The following is a 27,449-nucleotide window of genomic DNA, read 5'->3' on the forward strand; positions in this document are numbered from 1 at the left end:
GCGCACAGCAGCCTTTGTTTTTACTCTCAGGCCGGTGGTCGCCTTGTCTCCAGCCTCCGTCATTCTATCGAGTCCATCGAGAAATCCCCACTCGCATAATCTGCCTGTAGCAGATACCGTGAATTCTGAACAAATGGAAACCCCTACCTCTCTGGGCGTGTACGCGAAGCGCAGGACTAGTTAATGGATTCCTCGATGGATCGGTAAACTTCCAACCACAATAGTGGCGAAAATGAGGACCCTAATATGAGACCAAAGCGAATACAAGGGTAAGCTAAATACATGTAAGTGTAACAAACTACACACTCCAAAACTCGGGGCTGAGTTGAAAATGGATCGGACTTGAAACCCAGAAGGAAAAATCACCTGTGCAACTTCTGTTGACTCGGTCGCCTCCAAGTTCACAAAGTACTGAAAAGAGGCACAGGATTCAATGTAAGCAATCTATTGGCATGCCCGAACTACGAGCAAAATGGTCAAACTAATACCAACTACTCACCAATATCCAGAAGCCACGCATCTTGCATCGAATGACGTACACCAAACACTCAGCAACAGGCGTAAGCCCAACAATCTATTATTAATGCGGAGCAGTCATAAACATCGACAGGGGAATATGTGTAACTGGTGAAGGGAAGCGCCATGCAAAAATGGGCAAGAGTAACATATTGACCAGGGTACTAAAACACAGTGATGTTGCAAACTGATCCAGCGGGTTTCCAGATAGAGATACTCACAAACCACATACTCACCTGGGCCCATTAAACACGCATACAGATGAGCTAGTAAAGTACTGATGGGGTCAATTTATTGTACTAATACCTATAAGATGAATTTACCTTATCATTTCTTACCAGACCTTTCCGACCGAATATACTTTCCTCTGGCCAATGGACCTTTTAGTTAACTTTTGTAGGTAAAAATTGACATAAAATAAAATCTTTTAAATAACCACAGACTCGGGAGAGTTTTAAATGTTTATCTAGTTAAATTCATGTGAGCCAAGAACCCAATACAATCAGATTTATGTCATATAAATCGTTAAACAATGTTATTACGATGATAGTACCTGAATAGGGAGAAACAGAGAGAGCAACACATTGACATAATACACAAAATTATAGTTACCTAGGATGGTGTGGAAACCAAACCCCTTGGCCAAGAAGCTGGAAAGGGTCCCCTGGGACAGATCAGGTGACAAAGGTTCAGGACAGGATTCTGGGACAGGATAGATGGACTCTTCAAGATACGACGCCTGCGTCGCACCCCTCTCTGACACTATCTTCCTCCTCGATTCTTCCGCGATCTTCTTCTATTAAGTGCCTCCTCGGTTCTTCTGCGATCTTCTTCTAATTAATTAGCTGAAATTCTAAGTCTGGATATCGATTCTTCTTCAGCATTTATTCAGCTCTCGGACAGCATCCCGGTCTCTCTGCATTCTGGTCTCGCTGCGCATAACTAACTAACTAAACTACCTCAATTATACTTTTCTAATGCCATGTACCACCCCTAAATGTTTCAAATTCATGAAACTCCTACTTCTGATTGGACAGGAAAAGGGAGATGATCATCACACCATGCTAAGTTTTAATACATTTCTTTAGTCTATTGTTCAGCGTTCCTGCCCCTTAATTTATTTTCCCAAGCTTTATTTCCCACCCGCATTTCACATCTTTATCAATATAAAGTATGCAATTTAAAATCTTGTCATTCATTCACTCAGGATGTATGCTGCTTCCCAGGACATGTTGCTATTGTGGCCTTGGCTGAGGTACAAGATCATCATCATGGTTCCTGGCGGGTTACGAGTGCGCGTGCGTAGAGTATCACATGTTATATAGACTTTAGTATTGCTCTGAGGCCCAAATACGAACTAAATAGAAAGAATCAAAGAAACATGTTAGAAATCAAAATAAAATGTTTCACTGTATACCATTTACTTATAAAAATCTTTCGCATTAGCATTTTAATAACGTTAGGATTCTACTGCTTTTTACATATTTCACTCTATTCATTCTTTTTTCTGACTGTTCATCTTTTTACCTTCTTTGCCCAGTATTTCCACTTTTGTACTCACCATGTTAGATGCACTACTGATTTGTCGCCAGTGTTAGGTTGTGGGTCAGTTTGGTATTGCTCTTCTTGGAGCGTACCACCCTTTGCTCTGCTGATCTTGGCTGGATTGACCATTTTGGTGTCCCTCCACATCGCTGACATATACTGAGGGGCTCCCGACCCAGAGTTTCCTTGCCTCCATTCGGGGCAGTCCGGGGAGATTTCTCAAGGAAGACCCCCACCCCATTTGCGAAAGTCACTTGTATTATCATATTAACTGTCATAGGTGCGCAGAGTTCCTATGCACTATGTTTGGGGTTCAAGGTACCGTATTGTCACTGGTTGACAAGCAGGCCTTCAGTTCATTACTGCATTTCTGGTATACCGGGTGATGACCTGAGGAGTTATATATACTACAGATTATGTACAGTAAAGATGCTTTTATAACAGGGTTAAACTTACAAGTATTTACTTTAGTACACTAATTGTGATGATTGTGACAATTGCCTAGTTGGGAAACTAACTTGTGATATATTTATAGGTGGTCTATGTGTTTATATACAATATAAGATATATTGTTATATAACCTGGTGTGAAGTCTGTTTTGTGGTGTATTTAGTGTGTCACTGGTGTGTGCTGCACAGTCGCTTTACACATTGCCCCTAGGACAAGCATGACTGCTCTGCCAAGCACCAAGGTGGTGAGCAGATGTTACCTTGGGTGTGCAACTCCCTTGCCCACATTAGAGTGGTAGGTTCTGCCTCGCTCAGATGCATACCCTAGCCAACCAGAAACCCTATTTGTAACAAATACTCTATATCTCATCCTATACTCCTCTCAATATATCCTCTACCTCCACTTATCCCAAACATTATTGTACTTCCATGATCTCGCCAATAACCCTTTCCAGACTCTTTCCCACTCTATCCCTCCTTTGACCCATCCCATATCCCCTGTTACTGATATGATCTCCCGAATAACACTTTCTAGAATCTACACTCCTCTATCCCTCCTTTGACTAATCCCAAACCAAGGTTTACTACTTTTATCGCCCCAATAACCCTTTCTAGACTCTTCCCACCTTTATCCCTCCTTTGACTCATCCCAAACCTCATTTTACTACTATGACCTCCCACATAACACCTACTAGACTGTTCCCTCCTCTATCGCCCCTATATCCCATTAAATTCAAATAACAGACTCACATCTCCGCTGCTCAAACTACCAACTGATATTTCCCTATGCTACAACAAAGGCAGTAGGCCTGAGCTATTTCTTGTGAACAGCATATGTTAAAACCTGTAGACCTGGATGGTGGATTGTTATTTGTTTTACTTCTTTAGCTTCCATGACATTTGAATATGTTGCTAAAGGAGCTACAAACCAATAATCCTGAAAATATTTTGGATGCATGCATGTTCACATCGTTCCAAGCCTGGCCTCAGTGCTGCACCTGTTCAAAACGTTCAGGACCTTTACTGATATATCACGAACGTGAAATACGTACATGATCCAAAAGCATCAGAGTGCATTACATGAGAAGTAGACTCAGTCACACATGGTGAGGTTTTTTTAGAAGAACAATAAAGAGATCGTTCCCTGTGTTATATGATTTGGAATTGACTGCCCCTCAATTTAATTCTATCAACTATTTCATGCACTCCATACATACTATAAGCCTTATTTTTGGTAAAAAATATATATATCTCCTCCTTTATTTTTAATATAATAAAAATAATTGTTTTCACATAAAAACAAATCAATCAGTACATTGCATAACACCTTTACATAAAAAGATACACGTCATAAAAACAATAGCACATTATTCATTTTAGTAAAGTCATGTATTTAGAATATACTTCAAGAAACAGTCTTGTGAAACCAATATTATAGTATAGAACAGTAGTCGACGCGGCACTTCGGTGGACAAATTGGTTGACGCCACCCTCTTCAGGGCATAGTTGTTAATTAAAACAATATTGTTGATTCTAAAGATTAAAAACAATACAGATATAATACTTTGTACAAAGAGGAAGTTTACCAAAAATTAGGCTCTAGCCTCATATACATAAAAACTTATTCATAATACCACATGACAAAATTCTTGCTACTGTTTGTTTTTAAAACCATTCACCGGCACCATACAATATTAAAAAATGCATTCCCCCTGGTATCTTACTTGTCTATGCCTCTCTCTTCATGCAAACCTAGTTCCCTAGTTTGCCAGGTTACTTACTTGAACTTTTTGAATTACAGTATTCAAGTTTCTATCAATGGTTGAATCTATTCTTGTTGACATATCTTACATCAAGTAGGAGTTCACCACCGGGATGGTTGATGATCTATAATTATATATATAAAGAATAAATTAGTCCATCTATCAATTAGGAGTCTATCGAGTTGTGCTTGCTAAGATAGTTACTTAACAGTCTCACCCTTATCAATAATAGACGTTTTTCATTCAACTTCATTCCTGATTGGATGGGAGCTCTTCACCCAGTTTATTTGCACTCTGTAATGTATAGTTAAATAATCAAATATCTACAGAGCTATCGGATCATAGCTGCAAACATAAATGAATAAATAAAAAATAAATAAAATCTCTATCTGCTCACCCTTAGGACAATGAATGTTACTTAGTCCTCCAAGTAGTATAGGGCCATGTCACCATAGAGTGAAGACAGTAAGCGTTGAATCCCGATTACTTTCGCACTTAATGTAGTATGTTTTTTTTTACTGCCAATATTTAATTAATGTGAAGAAATTACATGATGATAATTCATTTAATCTATCCATTTGAGTCTTACACATTGGTATTGTATGCTATGATTCGGAGTTGCCCCTAGCTTTAAACCATAGGAAGAGTACCTCATCTCATGTGTCCTAACATCGAGGTACAATTGTGTTAGGTTGCTTGATAGACTGTAAATATCCCTATCTCATATGCATTCTGTATCACAGATAAGACTGAATTTATTAACCCAGTTTTTGGCCAAAGTCCTGATGGTTCTTCATGATATAAAATCATCAAATATTGTTCCACGCATTCGGGGAGTCAGTTTCAATAAAGGACCATCATGTGTCTGTGACTATAGTCAAATACACATGATATTAAGATTATATAGAAGCCCTCAAAATTGTATAACCAGAGTTACTTTGTTAAATACCCTTATTAATCTTGTGTTCGAGATTTTCCGAATAAAATTATAAACCAATATTGGCATGCCATGGTCAGGAGTCAGAGTTGTTCAAAACGAGAATGCTATAAATTATTATACAGCTTCCACCCATTAGTAAAGTCTGGTAGTCTACTGATAGCATCCTGTACATAAAAATATCCTGCAACTAGTGAAAGGTAAGCGCTGCAAGTATGTAGGGACCTCTGTCTAGTTCAACACCTATTCCACTTGACAAACTGCTTCGCACTTACAGCATGGATAAATAAGTGTGTTTCAAATGGTCGGCCCCTGTCGTCAATTCACCTTTAATTACTTTGGGGCCATCTATATATAATCTCCTTGTATTTATACACACATCGTTCCTTCCCACAGGTCAGGTTTAGTGTTTCCGGGGTCAGTCCATAACCTTTTCCTGTCCATTCAAGGTATCCCAACTTTATTGGAATTCCTGGCGGCCATCTTTAAAGTACCGCCCCTATACAGAAACAATGGTTGAAATCTATTTCATACCGTAATCATTCAGTGATGCTTTAACCTTTTTCCTGATATCCGATGTTATTAAAGTATCCAAACCTCGTTAAATTCCTGGTGGCCATCTTTGAAGTATCTACTCAAAACGGAAACACTAATAACACCTATTTTTAATTAATGCTCACCTGACAGAAAAAGATCCTCTCTTTTTATCGTACTCCTGAAAAAGATCAATGAAGTATATGATGTATCGACCACTAATTTTCAGTTTTACTCCGGTGTGGAGCTTATTCATATCTTTTGCATCCACACCTTACCCTATTTATTCTTATTTTTATCGTAAGATACTTTCCCATTCATCCCTATTATACAGTCCGTATATATAGGTTTTAAATTTACTCAGATAGATTTGTACCCTACATTTACATTTTTTAGCAATGTCCCCCCCACGTGCAGCGCCTGTGATTTTTTCAAATATGCACCATCTGATGTCTTCCAATTTATGATTTCACGTATGCCAATGTTCAGTTAAAGGAGCAGTCTTTGTGCCTGTGCGTATCGCTGATCTATGTTCATTCAAGCGAGGGTGCACTTCTCTTGATGTTTCTCCCACATACCCCTTCTTACTAGGAGTGGGCGGAATATGGGTAATCGCGCTACGGAAAGCTCCACAAAACGGTAAAAAATCTCCGCGAGCACGCAGAAATTCTGCAAACACGCGAAATTGCTTGTTAGCGATGTTTTTTTCCTGGTTGCGAACGCTGTTTGCGTGCTCGGGGGAAATATCTCGCGAACACGCATTTTGAGAATGCAAACAAGCAAAACATCCTGTGAAGCTGCGGAACACATAATTTTGGGCAATTCCACATTCTCCGCGGAACGTAAAATTACCCAAATTACCCAAATTTAACAAGCGGAACCGAATTTACCACCCAGGCCTACTTCTTACAGGGGCATATGATTAGATATATTGCATTTTTGGTATAACAATTTAGCAAGGAATTATATGTATGTTTAATACCCTCCAGCACAATTTCTTTGCCTTTAATAACAGAGCTACAATTGGTACAGCTACTGCAGGGGAAATTACCTACTACTTTTTTGTTTTCATCAAGACTCATCTGTTGTATTTGCTTTGTTTCTCTGTATGTTTGTACTAAACTGTTTTTTATTGTTTTGTTTCTCCGATAAGTAAACAGTGGTTTATCGAAAGCTCCTTGACTTTTGCCCGACAACAAAGACCAATTTCTATTAATCAGATTCTTTATTTTATTACTGATATTGGCGGAATTAATCACGCATACTATTTTGTCAATATCCTTGTTCTTCTCTTTGTTACTGTAAAACAGGAGTTCCCTATTATAATAATTTGCTCTTTTATAGGCCTGTTTGATTATTTTCGTTGGCTATCCTCTGTCACCTAAATTCTCTTTCAGAATTATCGCTTGAGTCTTAAAATCACCTTTATTCTCACAATTCCTCCTCAATCGGTGAAACTGCCCGAAGGGTATGTTGTCTTTCTGGCATCTAGGGTGGCTACTCTCATAACGGAGGATAGTATTTCTATCCATTGGTTTTGTGAAAAGTTCCACCTGTAGGCTTCCCTCTCTTGCTCTAATTTTATTAGCTAAGAAATCACAGGATGTCTGGCTGGTTGTTGAAGTACATTTTAGATCTGGGTCTGCACAGTTGAGCTACTGTATAAAATTGTCCAGGTTCTCTTTCTCACCATTCCAGATGAAAAACACATAATCTATGAAGCACGACCAATGTGTTTCATTTTCATAAAATGGAGCTGCCTCATTGAAGATGGGTTTTTCCTTAAACTCTCCGACATATAGACATGCCAGGCTGGGAGGGCACGTCGCTTCCATGCTGGTCCCTTTAGTCTGGCAAAACAAGTCCCCATTAAAGAGGAATATGTTGTGTTTTAAAATCAATTCTGTAAATTCAATGATTAAAAGGGCTCGTGCATTCAAATCCCCATTTTCATCACGTAGTAGATTCCTAATAGTTTCCACTGTAGCTATCTGCGGAATATATGTGTACAGTGCCTCGATGTCTAGCGACACCATCCAGTGACATTCTGATTCAAAGGCCATCCCTTCCAATTTTCTAATCATGTCAGTGGTGTCCTTTAAATATGACTTTTGTCTGGACACCATGGGTCTTAGGAAACTGTCTACATATTTGCCAAGAGCCTCAGTCAGAGAGTATATACTTGATATTATGGGACGCATTGGGGGATCAGCCATACTTTTATGGACTTTGGGAACCCCGTACAAAGCTGGCAGCACTCGATGTGGGTTATGCAAAAATTAATATTCGTCTTGGCATATAATGTAGTTCTCTTTGGTCAAATTTAAACACTGTCTAATCCTTCCTTTTAATTCCATCCATTCTGATTGGTTGGAGGGTCTATAATATTCTCTAACTGATAAGAGAGCTTTCATTCTCATATTATGGTCACTAGTATCCATCACAACGATGATTCCTCCCTTATCCCCGGGTTTTATTGTAATGCTATCGCATTTTAGTAAGTATTTTAGAGCTGTGCGGAATCTGATGAAAGATTATTGGTAAAATGATGTCTTTATTTATTATTATTACTAAGTAAATCTTCCAAACCTTTCTCAACAACGCTCTCAAAAACTTCAATTTCTTTATCCACCATTGGCCTAGCTGGTGTCCAAGTTGAGTTTGGTTTTAGTCACAATGAGAGGTGTGTGAGGGAGGCCAGCAGGTGAGCCCGATATCCTGCAGGTGCTGAGCACGTTGCCCCTCCCCCTTCCTCTTTCCTCGGCTTCCGGGATGTTTTGACCGCAGCAGTTCGCAGCGAGGTTGTTGTGAGGCGTGCACTGCGACATTGGCATTATCAGCATGTGTAGCGGCTTTGAGGCAGCGGGGAAAGCATAGGATGCTGCTGCCCCCCGCAGTGCTCTGCCTGTTCTGTCTACAGACATAAGGTATCGGTGGCGAGGGTCGCGGGACTGACGAAGCCATCAGAGGTCTCTCAAGACGGAGACCAACGGAGCTGGATGTCAGCGGAACATGCTGGCGAGAAACACTGAGTTCTTAAAGAGCTTGAGGAGTTAAGAGGACTGTGAGCCAGGTCTGCGAGTATGGAGTAGGGGTGCAGGCACTGTATTACTGTCACCAAGTCTGTAGAGGCACGGTAGGACTTAATACTAGCAATTCTGTGAGCTATTTTCTTTTATAAATTCTTCATAAACTCTCAAGAGTACCAGCACTTTGTTTATTTGCAGATCGTGCTGGCTGGAACTTATTCTGGTAGATTGTTAGTTGCTGCATAACTCCTCTCAAGCTGCCTCTTGTGTGGTTCTTGGGTAGCTTGGCCGCAAATAAGTGACTCTGTGCCTCGGTGGGGATTATTGAGGGGCTGGAGGCCCACTGGGTGACAACGTGTTCTACGTGGAACAGTGGAGATATAACTCATGCAAGCAAAGATAATTAGGGGCTTAGACAGTGAGCTATGCGTCAGATGGATTTGAGAGGGGCAACAGCACGAGCAGAAGCTCCAGCCGCAGCCCCCGCTTCTCCATCGTCAGCACAGAAAGCTAGACGTCAAACAGCACAGGCCCGTATCTTGGCAGCTAGGAGAGGAAGAATTGTTCAGAAAACTAGGGGAGACATAAACTCTACGAGCTCACAAGTGGCTATTCTGTCTCAGAAGTTCTCTTCTACGCTATCCGACTCCCCTGGAACATCTGCGGCCTCACTGGAGCTCTCGCCAGAATTGAGATCTGGCAGAGTCGTAGGGGCAGTGGTAGTGGAGTCGAGTGTGCCAGGATCTGTGGCGACAGGTAATAGGAGCCTAGAAGTGGTTAATCCTCCTAATCCTTTTAAGGAATACCCGGTATTCTCTATAAATCGTAAAATTAATCAGATGGGTAATTTGGCTAATATGGCTAGCACGGTTCCCGCAGCAGACAAGACACTTGCTGCAGAAATTGCCCCTGAAATTCAGGAGAAAGGTGCTGCCAGCACAATGGGTACTATGGCTCCTTTAGGAAAAGAAGAGAGACTTTCTCGAAAAAAGTTCAGAGGATCAAGCTCAATCAAGGCAGCTGGTAGGGTCTGCACAAAGGGTAACACTGGAGATAGTGAGACGCAATTCCAGGATAAGTGAGGACCTGGGGTCTCTATCCCCTTTACTACAGCACAGCTCGACGATGGAACCAGGGCCAGAAGTGAGGGCCTTGGCCTCCTAGCAGGGAACAGACAATAGCGTTGCTAGTGTTGGGGGCCACCCTAGGTACTGCTTCTGCTATGGCCCAGTCTTCAGTTGTCCTGATGGATCAGATGCAGCAGCTCTTAAAGAGCATTCTGGGGTAAATCCACGACTGCAAGACCTCGCAAGCTCAGGAATTTTCTTTATTGCACCAACGTCTAGATAAAATCGAAACCATGGTACAGCAAATACCTGAGAGATTTAAAGAACTGGAGCAACGGGTATCTGATATTGAGGCTTGATCTGCATTATTGGACTCTGACATTGTCTCTCTCCAGAAGAAGTTTCAGGCCTCCCAGAATAAGATGGATGAGGTGTAGAACTATGCAAGGCGCTCAAATGTGCGTTCCACAGGGATTCCAGAAGATAGTGAACGTATGGATGGTCAATCCAATCCAGTGGCTTATATTAAATCAATAATCAGAGACCATTTGCTCGAGAAGGTACCTAAAGACCTTACAGTAGTGCGGGCCCATAGAGTTCCCTTCCAGAAAATTCCAGGGGCAAAGTATTCCAGGACAATGATTGTGAACTTTTCGGATTATCGTATTAGAGAGGCAGTATTATCAAAGGCAATTCAGAAGAGAGAGATCGTTCTACCCAGCGGGGGCCGAGTACGAGTATTCTCCAATATGTCAGCAGCAGCAGCATGGAGACGGAAGGACTTTGTTGGAATGCTGAGCCAATTCAAGAGTGCAGAAGCCCAGGCCTCTATTGTACAGCAGTCCAAATTGAGAGTTCTATGGAAAGGAAGGATCAATCTATGTGCTTCTCTTGAAGGAGCCAAAGATCTACTACAGAAGATTGTTCAAGTTAATGAAAAATAAGAGACTTAAGTAGACTCAATTAGACCTATGTAGACTTAAGCAGAGTTTTTCTGTATATAACAAATAGCTTATTGAGAGAATTGTTCAATATTTTTTTCCCTTCCTGCTTTGCATTCTGGCACTTTAGGTATTTTTTACTATTTTTGAAGGTCACTTTGTTTGCAGGTACTTATTGCCATTTTGTACTGTACTCTCCTTTAAGGGGGGGGAGAAGAGTTGTAATACACTTTACAGGGCACTTTACATGGTCTACCCCTTTTTCACAATGTGTGTTGAGGTAGTAAATTGCAGTTTTTGCACTAATGATCATTGCATTTGCTGCAGTAGGCTAGTAGTTGATATTTTTGTATAGCACTTTGCACATCACACTTTACCTTTTTCTGGTACTGAGTTTTTTTCTTGCATTAATGAATCTTGTATATTGTACTGCATATGTCGCACTTTTTGTTGCTTTTTTTCTCTCTTTTTTTTCTTTCTCTGTTCTTTTGCATTGCGTTTCTCTTAAGCTGATATTAGTTACTATGAAAGTAAGTTACGGGATTCCTGAGGCAAGTTAGATACTTTAAATATTCTGGGGTTAATATAATTGATATTTCTTTCTTATAGAGGTGAAGGGGGGGAGGATGTGCTCCCGGGTGCCAAGTCATGGCACCTTGTTGTTGGAGGGAGGCTGTGGTGGTAAGGGAAGGGCAACCTCACTCCACAGACAGTTTGGGGTGGGCATAGGGGAGGGGGAAGAGGGGTGTAGCATTAAAAAAAATGAGCATATAGTTAGCAGGCAGATTAGGAATTTTGGGCCATTGAGCAACACGATTAAACTTGGAGGCCAAGTTGAAATTGGCAGTGTCTCTGTTACCAAGGGGCTCTACTTGATTTTATTGAGATAGCTGGCACAAGTGGAAGATAGTTGGAAGAGAGAATATAATAGTCTTTTTGTAAAATGCTATGTTTTTTTCTAAGGGATGACACAATTGTTGAAGGTAATTTCATGTAATGTGAATAGCTTCTTGAACGCACAAAAAAGAGGAGCAATGTTAAAATGGCTAGAATCTTTCTCCCCTCAGGTAATTTTCTTGCAGGAGATGCATCTCAAATCTAACTCCCCCAACTTTACTCTCCCCAAGAAATATGCCCAAGCATACTTTGCGTCGGCCCAGGCGGCAGTGCGAGGAGTGGGTATTCTTTTATATTCGGAGTTGGATTAGGAGGTGGGTAAGGTGATTCGGGATGAGGGAGCTAGGTGGTTGGGGATAAATGTCTTAGTTAATGGAATAGCTGTCGTCCTGCTTAATTATTATGGCCCAATTGGCGACGACTGAGTGGCCCTGGAACAGGTATATGACCTGCTGGTGGGTGCGCAGGGGCTTATAATTATGGGGGAGATTTTAACTTAATACAGGTTCTTAAAAATTAGTAAAGAGGATCTCGCCTTATTGGACCCATGGAGGGTAGACCACCCAGGTGCCACTGAGTTTACGTGTTACTCAGTGAGATTTAAAACAGCACCCCGTTTGGATTTCTTCTTGATAAGTAATCTGTTCACAAGGGGGGAATCCGTGATTCTCTCTAATCCATTTTCAGATCACTCTTTAGTATCCTTAATATTACACTTGCCCACCCCCAGGAGAAAGAGTAATAGGTGGCAATTTGATTAAGCACTGTTGTCAGATCAAAAATGGATCGTCGAAACCCACGATATTATTGGCTGATTCTTCAAGGAAAATGTGAATACGGCATCAGGTTTTATGGTGTGGGAGGCTTTTAAGGCCACGTTTAGGGGACGGGTGGTGGCATACAGAGCTAATGTTTATAAGTTAAGGAAAGTTAAGATTGCTAGCCTCCAGGATGCGGTGGAGCAGGCTAGGAGAGAACTTTCGGGGAGGTTAACTGGGGAACTGGAGGAAGAGGTACTTCAGCAGGAACTATTAAGGGCTAAGGAGGAGCTGAAAAGTTTTTTTCTGCTTGAGGAAATTGCTGGAAGTAAAGCTGCTCGTCAGAAGGTGTACGAGGAAAGCCAGCATATCGGGAAATTTTTAGCTTGGTCCACAAAAACACAACAGAGCAAACAGTCCATTCCACAAATTAGAAATCTGAGTACTAGGTGCCTGGTGAATGATAAAGATGGAATTGCCGAAATATTTATATCACATTTTAGCAAGATATATGCTGAAGTTCAGAATGTTGACCCTCAAGCTCTTGCGGATTATTTTACGACAGTTCACCTGCCTAAATTCAGCGAGGAGGACTGTATGCTTTTGAGTGAACCGATTACAATCACAGAACTAAGTGAAATCATTAAACAAATGGCAAATGGGAAGGCGAGTGAAAATGATGGGATCCCTACTGAAGTATGTAACTGTTTTTAAATGAACTCACCCCTTTCTTGGTATCACTTTTCAACCAAGTTTTGCTGGAATGGTAGTTTCCGACAGATTTAAGGAATCAGTGATGATCTCAATTCTAAAGAAGGATAAGGACCCTAAAGATCCAAGTTCTTATTGCCCAATAAGTCTACTAAATGTAGAATTTAGGCTTCTCATGAAAATCTGGGCAAATAGAATTGCGGGCTACGCACAGTACTTGGTACATGCAGATCAAACAGGGTTTTTGCCTGGGATATCTATGGCTGTGAATACTTTTTATCTGATTCAAGCCATCGACTATTTTTCTGCTACAAAGGAGGCTGCGGCCATTTTAATGATGGACGCAGAAAAAGCATTCGACCTGGTGGAATGGCAAGCCCTCTTTTTTATTTTGGGAGAGTTTGGCTTTCCACGCATTCTGATCGAGATGCTGGAGAGAATCTATAGGGGAGCCATCGCAAAAATTATTATAAACTCTGAGGAGGCAGGAGATGTAGTAATAAGGTGGGGTACTAGGGAGGGATGCCCCCTCTCCCCCTTCTGTTCTCACTCTTTATTGAGCAATTAGCTATAAAAATCCATTCTAACATACTAATCCAAGCCCCCCTATTAGAAATGGCAAAAAAAAGCTGTTTGCTGATGATCTGATCCTGTACCTGAATTCAGAGAAATCAAACATTCAGAGAGCATTGGGAGAAATCCAGGTGTTTACAGAATTAGGGGGTTACAGGGTCAATCAATCTAAAACGAAGCTTCTTCTATTTAATGCACCAGGAATAGAGCTGCTGGAAGGGCTGGAATTTTTACCTCTTAAACCCATTAGATATCTGGGCCTGTATGTGACAGTGGACTTCCGCCAACCTTTTCACCTGAATTATGGTAGAACACAACAAAATAAAAAGCTTGTTAGAAAGATGAGCATTATTGCACTTGTCAATAATAGGTCGAGTCTCTCTGATAAAAATGTCGATTCTTACTTTGTTGTTATTTTTTTATTTTTATATTCCTTTAAAGATTCCAATCTTGTACTTTAATGAAATCGATAAGGTGTTTTGGGAGTTTATCTGGGCTAAGAAAAAATCTTGAATTAGGCTATCTATTTTACAATTGGATGTAGAACATGGAGGGCTTGCAGTGCCTCATTTAGCTACTTATTACCAAGCTGCATTACTTAGCTTAACAACTCTGCTTCTGTCCCCTTTTTCGGAGTTTGATACATTTTTTGTTTAATCATATGCTAAGGGAGAGTGCTGTTACCAAAAAGAACAAGATATAAGGTTGTGAATTTAATATTAAGTTGTATTCAGAGATTCAACAAAAATCATAATATTCCATCATGTCATGCATATTCCTCTCTTTACGACTGTGAGGTATGGGGCCTCAAACTCCCACAAAAGTGGGTACAGCCTTATATTCTGTTGGGTTTTTGTAAACTGGGTGACTTTTATAATGGTAATAATCAAATTACGTGGGAAGCTTTTGTAACACAATTTGAAATGCAGAGCCGTGACTTCTGGCTAAGTTTTAGGCAGATTTCATACTTTCTCTGGACTAACTTCAGAGGAATCAGTGAGAGTAATAGAGCAATTTTAGAAGCTGCCTTTGAGTCAAACTTATCGGGCATTGGCAACTGGTATAAGGTATTACGTCAGGAGAAGAACAAGAACCTCATTGAATTAATGCTCCCAAAAATTGCTCAGGAAACTAGCAGTAGGTTTAGTAGACAGGAATGGCTACGAGTCTGTCAGCTTGCCCACAGGACATTGAGAGCGGCCAATTTTCAAAGAATGTCTTTCCTTTCTATTTGGCTGGCCTATTACACTCCCTCCAGGCTCCATAAATGGTTCCCCATGCTACCGAATGATTGTTTCAGATGCAATCTAATAGAGGCAAGGGATTGGATGCAAATAATTTTCACTTGTGCGAGATTACAACACTTTTGGGAGGAGATTTTTAGGTTTATTAGTAAATGTGTTTTATTCTATTTCCTTCCATGAGCATCGTTGGTGCTACTTGGCTTCTCTTATGCAATTGATCAGCTCTCATTATACAAGTAATTTTTCATTTCCCTAGCCATAGCAGTAGCCAGATCTTTAATTCTACAGAATTGGAGATCTCAGAAAATACCTGCAATGGCCCAGTGGCTACAAAAGTTGGAGAGGACTTACAATTTTGAGGGGGCCTAAGCGAAGAGGATTGGGCGGTGCAGAGATTTGGGATGACATGGAAGTGCTATGTTGTAATCACACACATAAATGATTCATTGTGACTTATCAATGGGGAATTTCCAGGTGAAGACTGTAATCATACAGGTTATCAAGCTAGGGGTCATATGCTATCACAGGTTTTATCTTCTTTGCCTCTTAGTATATTTTGTATATCATATTTATCATGTATTAATGGATTATGACATTTGTTAAACTTAGTGTCTATGTATTATATGTGATTGGAAAGTCTGCAAATGTGTCTGTAATATGATTGTTTTTCAAGCACAATAAAAAAAAAAAAAGAGTTTGGTTTTAGTCCTGAACAATTTACTTTCTCGATTGGGTCCTTATTTGCAAAGTAATTCCTGAGTCTGATTTTCCTAAAAAGGCTATTTACATCTTTTTTAATTTCATAACTATTGGGTGGTGCTGTAGGGGCAAATCCTAACCCTTTTTCCAACACTAGAGTTTCTTCCTTAGTCAAAATTCTAGTAGACAGATTGATTATAGGGTTTTTTTTACTCATTAATCCCATAGTTTATGACTCCTGGTCCTCATATATTGATTCCTGTAAGGTGCTTGTCATTGGAAGTTCCGTGTTCTCCCTCTGGGTCCCTGATTTTGTCTTGGTGGTTGTTCTAAAAAAGACTTTTGGCCCTCTCTTTTTTGGCCTGTACTGTTCGCTTTTCTATATCTTTCATCTGTTCTACTTTCATCCTCTGATTCTGTACTGGAATATGAGGTGTCAGACAAGCTCACATGTTTTTTCTGGCCCCTGGGATGATACGGGTACCATTGTTTATTTTGATATCCATTGTAGACTTGTTTTTCATAGCAATCTTTTTCAAGGTATGGATATACATTAGTAACATTATACCCACTAGCATCCTCTCTTAGGGGGATATTTTCAAGAACGCGTGATTATTATCGCAAAATTAGCTTAACGCAACTCCTCACATTGCAGTCCATTGTGGGAAAATAATGCTGTGTCAACGTGGTATTCTCAACACAGCGGTACCATGCAATAGTCCCACAATAATGCGTCAAATGATCGTGGTAAAATCAACGCGATGCCGAAAAAACACGAAACACAAACCTGAAAATAGTAGCGATGTCCCAAACCGCGATACAAAAAGCTGCGATAACCAGCGACAGGCCTGCAATTCCCACGCGTCATGTGGGAAAATGCACCGGAAAAGCTGAGAAAAAAAAGGGAGAGAAAAAGCAACCGCTTAGCACCATGGATGCACCCGGACCGAGTGCCCAGGTCAACGCGAACCCCACAAGCCCCACAGACCACCAGTAAGGAACCTCGGGGTCGGGGAAGGCCAAGGAGAAGAGGAAGTGGAAGATGCGGTTCAGTCCGCATGACAACCGGATTGTCGTCACGGAGGTGATAGAACACAACAACAAGTGTTTGTCCACGCCACCGCGTCATTGGCAACACAGACGGAAAAAATGGCATTCCATAGTGAATGCAGCCGGAGTGCCAAGGAGGCCAAGATGCGCTGGCATGATGTGAAAAGCCAAACCAAGCAGAAATCCGCTGCCAACAGGAAGGCAGCAACGGCTACTGGAACTGGGAGTCCTGCGCAACAGGAGGAGCTGGAGCAAATGGTGGCCATAGTCATCAGTGTGGAGACGGTGCAAGGAGTCGGGAGTCTGAACAATGCTTGACATGACCTTACACAATATCAACGGAGTGAGTAAAGAACAGGGACTGGGGGGACGGGGGGTGATGGGCACAACGGCACACATGCACAATGACGTGTAGCACACCGCACACCCACAATGACCCTGGTTCATGTCCCTGATCCCCGTGGCACACTGCAGCACACATGAAAACATCAAGTAGTCCCCCGTCCACCATGTGCCCAAAGGGGTCCCACCCCACACATCACCAATTCCACAACACATACATGCACCTGTGTGAAACACTGCAAAGATGCGTATTTGTGAGCCACACTGACAATGCAAGTGACACTACATAATGAGCAGCATGGCTGGAGTACAACCACCATGACATTGTGCATGCCACAACACTGAGGTGGCTGAGTGTGGCCCACATCCGTAAAGGAGCAGGTCACACTCTGACACACACACGTGCACAAACAACCACTGATGTCAACAATACATCTGCAGACAAACAATGCACGACAGTACAAAAACCGTTCAAGAGCAAAAATGACCCAAGTCCCCAACATCACAGCACCTTAAAAGCACAAAAGTCAAAAGCACTCTGCCTCAAAAGGATAAGGGGCAGCAAAATCACAGCAGCAGGGGTGACTCTCCCATAATACAACACACACACACATAGCAATGACAGCACATCCACATGGACAACAATTTGGTAAACAGTACAATACTTACACTGCAGAACAGAGGACACAACTGGCTCTGCTTGCGCATAGAATATGGCCAATAACATCTAGCATAGCAGGAAACTGCAAGATGAAAATGTACGTGTACAACCTCACCTATGTCATGTAGTCCAAATGTCCACTGTCCCGCATCAAATAGTCCATCCCTCCCAAACAGTCACAATGTACATTGTCATGCAGTCTGTATGTAAACTTGAACAAAGCGTCAACATACATGCCAACACAATGTCAACAAGCATCTCCCCTTCACATTGCAGGGGGGCAAACAAAACCTCCAGCAGAGCTGACCAGACAACTCTACAGTGATGCTGAAGAGGACCTCCACACTTTCAACACCGACGCCCTACAACAGTTCATGGACATCTTAGGCAATCGACCTCCAGGTGCAGGGCAGCCCAGCTGCATCGAAGATACCCCACCTCCTGCTCAGACCACACAGCGGGACGCACCCACCACCATGGCTGGCTCCCAGCACCCCACCGAAGCACACATCGCATTCCATGGCCAGATGTCAGACTGCCAGAAGAGGATGGCCGAATAGGTGCGGGTGGGGTTCTAACTCATGGAAGCTGAACTAGATCACATACGTGGGTGTCTCAATCCCATCAGGGACCACCTACACTCCCCAACGGAGACCCACACTGTGACAGAGACACATGTATTTGCACATTTCCAGTAGTGAACCACACCCAGAGCCACAGGATATTAATCCACACCCCCACGCTGGACTGGCGTACGCCGGCCCAGTTCACTCCTCTTACATATTGAGTGGGGGATGACAAAGCTACATGTGCAAGGTCACACCCGCTGCCTGCGGTGACATGGCTGCGCCCGCTGTACACAACACAATGTAATGTTGTAGGGCCCGGGGCCCTAATTTATACATCATGAGCACAAGGACACACTCAGATAGTTAGTTGAACTGGCTACGGGCACATGCGCTCAACACCTTTATTGCCAGTGCCACATGTACAGTGACACCTTTGCTGGATGTGTGTGGGATGAGTGTAAGCCAGCCCTCATGAAGTCATTGGTGCTGGCAACAACAGTGATCACAATTAAAGCGGCAACAGAAAACACCAGCAAAACATAAACAACTGTGAAGCATCATGATGGTAGCTGGCGAAAGTACAGTGTTCACCCAATATGCAACCAGAATGGTCCATGAGCTGTGGTGCACTGAGTTAGTGGCACCTGAAGAGCTGAGCAGAGTATCAAGCTGATGATGGCACCCACGACAGGTGTGAGCAACTGTGATAGTCTGGCAGTAAGACACCTCCGACTCTGGCACCTGTTCTTTAGAGTTGGTCCTGGCGGTGGTGGCGTGCGCATCCTGCGGTGATGCGACCTCCGGGCAGGACTCAATTTGATGTGTGTGCCCAGGTGTACCGCAGTTGAGGCCAAAGGCAGCGGATAGCATGGGGCCACAGACACATGGCCTTGATGCCCCCCAGTCCATCGACCCAGAGGCCATCCAATATTCATTTAGAAAGGGTCCATGACTTGAGTCAGTGGCCCCGAATGCACTGCGGCTGGCACAGGCACACCGCCACGGGAAGGTGACTTGCGGTGCAGTGAGATAGGTCCACGCGAGCTGAGCGGGTCTTCGTCGATGTCGAAGGTGAATGTAGTGGAGAGTTGCGGGGGACAGTGGAAGGTGCCCTCCGGGGCATGATGCAGAGGGCAGAAGACGGCCTGAAGAGGCAAATGGAGGAGTGGAATGCTACAGCTCAGTTTTTGCCAAAAAGTCAGTATCACCGACATGATGATGAGGACAACCCCGAGTCCATAGACTCAGTCGCCACCAAAGTTCAACCAGAACGTGTCTATGGATGTCAGGAAACAGACTTAGTGGCACCGGAGCTGAAAGGGGATGCAGTCTGCAATGAGGCCAGTACAATGATATCAAATCTGCCATAAATAAATCAAGACTGAGTTCCCAATGTGTGACCTACCTGACCGCAGTATAGGCCCGAGTCAGCGGTCGGCAGGGGCCCACATCCACGTGTCGTTGGCTCGCGATGCACAGAGTTGGTGACACCAGAGCTGTTGTTGGCAGTGTTCGATCACCTCCGTAACGAGGATCCTTTTTTCCTCCGGACTGTCCAACATCTTCCTTTTACTCCTCTCCTTGCGTTCAATGATATGAACTCTGCCGTACACATATCAAGACTCAGTTCCAACTGTGTGACCTACTCAACCACAGTGTAGGCCGAAGGCAGTAGTCAGCAAGGGACCACAGACAGGTGTCGTTCGGATGATAGGCACGGAGTTGGTGGCACCACATCGAAGGGAGTACAGTGACACAAAATCTACCATAAAGTGTATTCTCTGCCATTGCATAATCAAGACTCAGTTACACATGTGTGACCTACTTGACTGCTGTGTAGGCCAGAGGCAGTGGTCAGCGCGGGCCAACCGCTGTTCAGCAAGCTGCTCCTGGAACTATAACACATGACATTGAAATGGCATTTGGGGATGACTTGTGGTTGACGGAGGTAGACGCCCCAGAGCTGAGCGGGTGTTTAGCCAGCGACGATGCCGTGTCCTACCTGGTACGGACTGAATTGGATTGGTGTGGGCCTGCTGGACCACAGTGTAGGCCGATGGTGTAGTCATCAAGGGCCCACATACACGTGTGGTTGGGATGATATGCACAGACTTGGTGTCACCACATCGAAGGGAGTATAGTGATTTAAACTCTGCATTGATATGTGTACTAGGACATTGTATAATCAAGACTCAGTTCCAAAGGTGTGACCTACTTGACTGTAGTGTAGGCCGGAGGCAGCGGTTGAGTACGACAACGAGAAAGGAGTACCGCGGGCCTGTGTCGCGGAGGCCGTGATGATCTGAAGAGGCTGCCAAGGTCATGGGCCTCGGGCTTGGTGCTTGTGCTGGCACGGGGTGGGCCCACTTTGACACATGCCAGTGTCGGCAGGTGAGCAGTGAGGCCTGGCTGTGCAGGGGCGGGCAAGACGGTTTCGGGGAACAGTGGACCGGGGTGCAGCAGGTGCACAGGATCGCAGGCATCACAGCTCTAGGCGACAGCGACGGCCTCGTGGTGGGGTGGGAGGTGCCGTCCTGGCTGACACGTTGGGCATTCCACAAGAGAACCACACCCAGAGCTACCTGCTTTTTATTCACACCCCTATGCCGGCATGGCGTATGCTGGGCCAGCCCACTCCGCACACGTTTACAGGAGGGGACGTCGCAAGCTACATTCCCAAGAACTTCCCCAATGGCTGGGGTGACATGGTTGCGTCCACTGTCCACTACACTCCAAACACCAGAAGTGCATGTAGACATGGATATGTCTGTGGTCTGCATACTGCAGTCTGGCCAGCACAAGCACGCCACACTTGGCAATGTGTACCTTCTCATTCATGGGTCACTTGCCTCCTTCGAACATGCCTGGGTACCACCTCTCCCAACATTCGGCTATTGTGTGGCTGAGGTGCCATGCCGTTGATGGCTCGTGTACATGGCATGCCCAGGTAACCACAGTAAGTTGTGCAGTCGTGTCTGGTGGGTGGGCATGTTGTTTGGCATGTTGTGTGTGATTTTGTAACGTGTTCATTGCCAAAGTTGTGAGTTGCATGATTGTGGAGTTGAGGTGTGTGGTGTGTTCATTTGGTACTTACCAACGGGCAGTGCATTCCCATAGGTGCCATCCTGGAACCGATGGTTGATGATGGACTGTCGGAAGATGAAGGAATCATGAACACTGCCTGGGTAGTTGGCGACAAAATTGTTGATGTGTCCCCAGTGGTCCACTATTGCCTGCACATCGATGGAATGCTGTTGGGGTAATTGTATGCGGTGTCGGCAGGGGGCAAAAGTGGGACATGTATGCAGTCCATTGCCCACAACACGGGCGGGATTCCAGCTATAGAGTATAGTCCTTGCTTGGTCTCCAGCTGTTCCTGCGCATTGTGAGGGACGTATAGGTACTGGGGTACCAAGCTAATGATGGCAGCCAGGACAGTTGTGGGGAACTTAGATGAGGCTGGCTGTGAGGCTCCTCTGACTCTGGCAGTTGTTGGTTGGGAGGTACCGGAGGCCAAAAGGTGCAGCACAGCCAGCAGCTTTGTCTGAGGTGGGATGTTGGTTGTCCACTGTGTTGGTACCATCAGCCAGTGGGCAATGATGGTTAGGATGCGGAGGATGGTTGTCCTTTTGAGCCTGTAGTGGGCAATGACATTGTCTGGTGTTAGGTCTGTGAAGCTGGTGCGTTTCCTGAGATTCCGTTGTCTTTGTCTGCGCTGCCTCTGTGGTGGTCTGAGGGTTAGGGGGGTGGGGGAGGGTCGGGTGGTGGTCCTGGGGGTAGTGGCGGTGGGTGTTGTGGCCCTGTTGGGGCTCCAAGCTGAATGATCAGTGGCTCCATGGCATCTGTTGTTCTTCAGGTGTGGCTCTGTGCTGGGCTCCCTTTTCTGGTGCAGGCTGTCATCCGACTTTGCACCAGGTCAGAGCAGGTGTTAATTTCCTGCTACTAACGCGCCTTATTGCCTGTTTTGTGGTCTAATCGCCGATCAGGCTGATCATTGAGAATGTTGAGGTGTGGTGTTGTCACAGCTTTTTGCTCAGGAACACCTCCTCTGCATCTCATTAGCGTTACTTGCCGGGGTCATCTGTGGCCAGTTTTTTAGCGGATGCTATCGCAGGTAAACTGGTGGTGTCGGCTGTTAGCACCAGCTTGTGAATAGGGTGATACATTTATCACGACTTTGGCTGCGATAAAGTGCTGATAACTCGGCGATAGAATATGTCCCTTAGTTTGTTAGTTTTTTTTATTTATTAAGTAGTCTCCATACCCCTATATCCTCTTTTATTTCCTCAAAATTATGTTTGCCATCTTCTAAAGCTGTACTCTCTTTTAATTGTTGTTCCAATTTATCTATCTCCTTTCTCTCTAGTATGTTTACTTTTTGGGCTGTTTCTATGATTAGCAACATTGTTAGAATCCGGATTCTCTGGTTGGCACAGGTAGGTACTTGTGAAAAGCAGGGAACCTTTCCTCTAGTCAGGGTAAGGGGTTACACTACTAAAATAACCCCTGCTCACCCTCTAGGTAGCTTGGCGCTTGCAGACAAGGCTTATCTCAGAGCGTTTTAGGTTAAGCATTTGTGAACACATACAGTAACCAAGTGACAACACTCCAAATGAACACCACACAGGTTTTATATGAAAAATAAGGATTCTTTATATAGAGTTACCACAAGACCATTAAACGACAAAAATACACAATACTGTTACTTTAGATGGTAGAATTTTGCTTAGTTCTCTTAAGTTCTTAAATGCTACACTTTAAGTCAATGTACCTTGGATGCGACACGCAGGGCAACGAAAGTGTTGCAACGATATCTATGCGATGAATTTTTTGGTGCAAAGAAATAAAGACGTGAAGATCTTCCAGATGCGTTACGCTTCTCCGATGTTGCGAGAAGACTCGATTTGATGCGTCAGCTGCAGCGGCGTCACCCTTTACGCAATGCAACGACAGCGGCCTTGGCAGCGGCACTCTTCTCCGATGTTTGCGAGACGCTTCCGCTCGATGCGATGTTGCAGGGGCGACACCCCTTTACGCGATGCGACGACAGCAGCTCCGACGGCGGCACGCTTCTCCGTAGATGCGAGGCGCTTTTCTTGATGCGGTGCAATGCGGCAGCTATGATGGCTGCAATGGCGACACGCTTCTTTCTCGATGCAAGACTTTTCTCTTGATGCGGTGCGTCAGCTACGATGGCTGCGATGGCGACACGCTTCTTCGGCGTTGCGAGACACTTCTTGGATGATGCGAGACGCTTCCGCTCAATGCGATGCTGCAGCGGCGACACACTTTACGAGATGCGACGACAGCAGCTCCGACGGCGGCACGCTTCTCCTTCTTGAGTCGCACTCCCAGCTCCTTGCGACACGCAGTCCCTCAGAAGGCCCAAAAACAGCAGCAGGCACTTCTAAAGAACTTTGGGGAGCTGGAGGTGAAGTCTGTTGTTCCTGAGACTTCAGCAGGAGGCAAGCTCTGTTCCAAGCCCTTGGAGATCTTTTGAAGCACAAGTTGAAATAAAGTATTTGTAGTCTTTCTCCTCTCCTTTCAGCAGCAAGGCAACCACTGCAGGCCAATCCCCCAGGTCAGGGACAGTACTCCTCCTTACAGCTTTTCCGGTTCCTTCTCCTCAGGCAGAGGTTCTTCTTGTCAAGCAGGATCTAATTTCTTGGGAGCAGGGTCCCAATACTTATACCCCTAATTCCTTTGTTCCTCTGGGGTAGAGGGGCCTTTGCCCAGTCCAAACCAGTTCCTGAGCACTTTGTTGACATGACTCTGACTTTCTGTTCAGGGTGCAGGGCAGAGACATCAGCCGCTCCACAGGAGGTGGAGCCAGCATTGTGGTGGCAGAGCACAGCCCTGTTCAGAGTCCAGTTGCACTCCTCCCACCCATCTGGATGTCAATCTCTCTATTCACCACCAGGCTACCTAGCCCTGCCCCTCTGGGTTTTCCCATCCCTGTCACTTACACAAACCAGAAAGGCAGATCCACATCATAGCAGAGGCGGGCTGAAATGGTTAGGCAAGCAAATACCAACCTTCTAAAAGTGGTATTTGCAAACACAGAATATTAAGATAAACTTTACTAAAAGATGTGTTTTATTATTCTGAGTTCAGGCATATTAAACTCGAATTTCTACCATGTTCCCTGGGTCTGTTAGGATCATAGGATGTAACAATTCTAACAGCCCATTCTGGCCTATGGGAACAGGTAGTCTTGCAATAGTGAAAAACGAAAATGGCTGTAATTCACTATTAGGACATGCCACACACATCAGGGCTTGTCCTACCTTATGCTTACAATGCACCCTGCCCTTGGGCCTACCATAGGGGTGACTAATATGAAGTTAAGGGAAGGTTTAGGGACTGGGAAGTGGGTGCACTTGCCCAGTCAGCATGACAGTACCAGACTGCACGCAGGTTCTGCAACGGCAGACCTCAGACACATTTTACTAGGCCGCTTCTGTGGGTGGCACAACCAGTGCTGCAAGTCCACCAGCAGCATTTGTATTTACAAGCCATGGGCACTCCTGGTGCACTTTACTGGGGTCTGACAGTAAACCAAAATATCAATCATGGAATCCAACCAACACGTACATTTTAAATAGGGAGCACTTGCACTGTGGCACTGGTTGGCAGTGGCACAGTGCTCTGAGCAGCTAACACCAGCAAAACACATGAGGCACAGCGACAAAAAGTGGAAGGGAGACTCACGCCAAGGTGCCAGGTCTAACACACATCCAGTCTCTGCCTGCACCGATTAGCAATCAGAGTCCAACGTTCAATAAATTTCAATTTTTTCACAAATAGGCGGGGTTCTTTCTTTACTTGAAGCCCGATCAGTATGATGCCCTATTTGCAATATTCAATAAGAAAGTCTGCATGTAATTCTGTACGTATAACTTTTTTCTTTAAATTACAAAGTGTATTCAATTTTTCTGAATTTTCATCTAATATCGTCAATGTGCTAATCGTCTTGGAATTACCCCCTATTATTTTGGAAAACTGGTCTTCAGAAAAACCAAATATTTTTAGAGTATCCATATTATAATATTGATTAATATATGTCCTAGGACAAATGCCTCTCCAGCTAACAAGCTGTACTGACTAGGGGACTAGGTTTGCATGAAGAGAGAGGCATAGACAAGTAAGATACCAGGGTGAATGCATTTTTTAATATTGTATGGTGCCGGTGATTGGTTTTAAATACAAACAGTAGCAAGAATTTTGGCATGTGGTACTGTGAATGAGTTTTGATGTATATTAAGCTGGAGGCTAATTTTAGGTAAACTTCCTCTTTGTACAAAGTCTTGTATCTGTATTGTGCTTTATCTTTAGAATCAACAATATTGTTTTAATTAACAACTCTGTCCTGATGAAGGTAGTCTCAACCAATTTGGCCACCAAAACTCTGCGTCGACTACTGTTCTTTACTATAATATTGGTTTTACAAGACTGTTTCTTGAAGTAGATTCTACATACATGACCTTACTAAAATGAATAATGTGCTATTGTTTTTATGTTATGTTATGTCCATTTGTAATGCGCTCTGCTACTCGTGAGTGTCCCGGCGCAAAACCCAAGGGGTATAGGGAGAGACCATCATACAAAGAGATGTGTTTTAAGCTTCTTTTTAAACGCCACAAGGTCTTGAGTGGAGCGAAGAACGAATGGAAGAGCATTCCAGGCCATGCTAGATTTAACCACGAGGACACAGTCCCCACCCTCTGGAGTTTGAAATGAGGAACGATGGGCAAAGCACAGGGACGAAGAGCGCAAGGCCCGCGAAGGGACATAAAAGGAAAAACGCCTCTGAAGATAGAGGGGACCATGACCATGGAGGGCACGGTGGGCCAGGACCAAGAGTTTGAACTTGAACCTAGCCGCCACGGGCAGGCAGTGAAGAGAGCACAGATGGAGAGCAACACTCTTCCTTGACGGAATGCCCAGGAGCAATCTAGCCGCCACGTTCTGGACCACCTGTAGTTTTTTAAGCACGTAGCCAGGAACCCCGGCATAAAGAGCATTGGCGTAATCCAATCGAGAGAGAATCAGCGCCCAGGTGACAGTTTCTCTAGCAGCCTGCGGAAGGAGTGGAAAAAAAATTCTAAGAGTTTTTAGAAGGCCAAAGCAACAACCAGCAGTTTTCTTGATGTGAGTAGAAAAGGAGAGATTCTCATCGAACCAGACTCCCAAGTTCTTAGCGGGCTGGCCCGAGGAAAGGGGCAGTGGAAAGTCCTGCGGCCACAACTGCTCACGAAAGTCAGCGGGAAATTTGTCAAAAAGCAAAATCTCAGATTTTTGGTCATTGCACTTAAGCTGTGCATCCGCCAACCAATTGAAGATGGAACCAAGGCAATGTTGCGCCGCAAGGACAGAGTCCGATGTTTTATCCCAGGTGAACAATAACTGGGTGTCATTTGCATAGGCCAATACCTTAGCCCCAAGATCTTCTGCCAGATGGATCAGTGGCGTAACATAAATGTTAAAAAGCAGAGGGCTAAGGGAAGATCCCTGCGGGACACCAGTAGTGACCGAATGGAGAGAGGAGTAAAAAGGAGGGAGCCAAATCTGCTCAACCAGCTCCTCCAGGAAAGACCTAAGCCAGCCCCAGACAGCCCCTGACACTCCAACCTCTGCGAGACGGCCAAAAGAAGAGCATGTGGGACCGTATCGAATGCCGCTGAGAGGTCCAGCAGAATTAAATCTGCCCTTCCCCCGGCATCGAGGCACTCCCGAATAGCCTCCCCCACCTCGACCAAAACAGTCTCGGTGCTGTGAGCAGCTCGAAATCCTGATTGCGCTGGATGCAGAAGAGCCTCGGTCTCCACAAATTCTGTTAATTGCTTATTGACCACCTTCTCACAGACTTTGGCAATGGCTGGTAGAAGAGAGATGGGCAGATAGTTGCCTGGATTAAGGGGATCCAGTGAAGGCTTTTTGAGAAGGGGTAGAATCTTCGCCTGCTTCCAACCCTGAGGACAACCGCTGACTGAAGGGACAGATTGATGATAGAGTTAACCTCTAGGTGAACACTCTCAGCTACCGCTGCCAGAAGCCTGGCCGAGCAGGCATCGGCAGGAGAATCAGATTTTAAACCCCTGAGAATTTTAAGAGTTTCCAGGGGGTTGACTGTTCTAAAGGCAGACAGCATGCCAGTGGGGGCC

This window comes from Triturus cristatus, chromosome 12 (genome assembly GCF_964204655.1).
Source record: "Triturus cristatus chromosome 12, aTriCri1.1, whole genome shotgun sequence".
NCBI classification, from domain to species: Eukaryota; Metazoa; Chordata; class Amphibia; order Caudata; family Salamandridae; genus Triturus; species Triturus cristatus.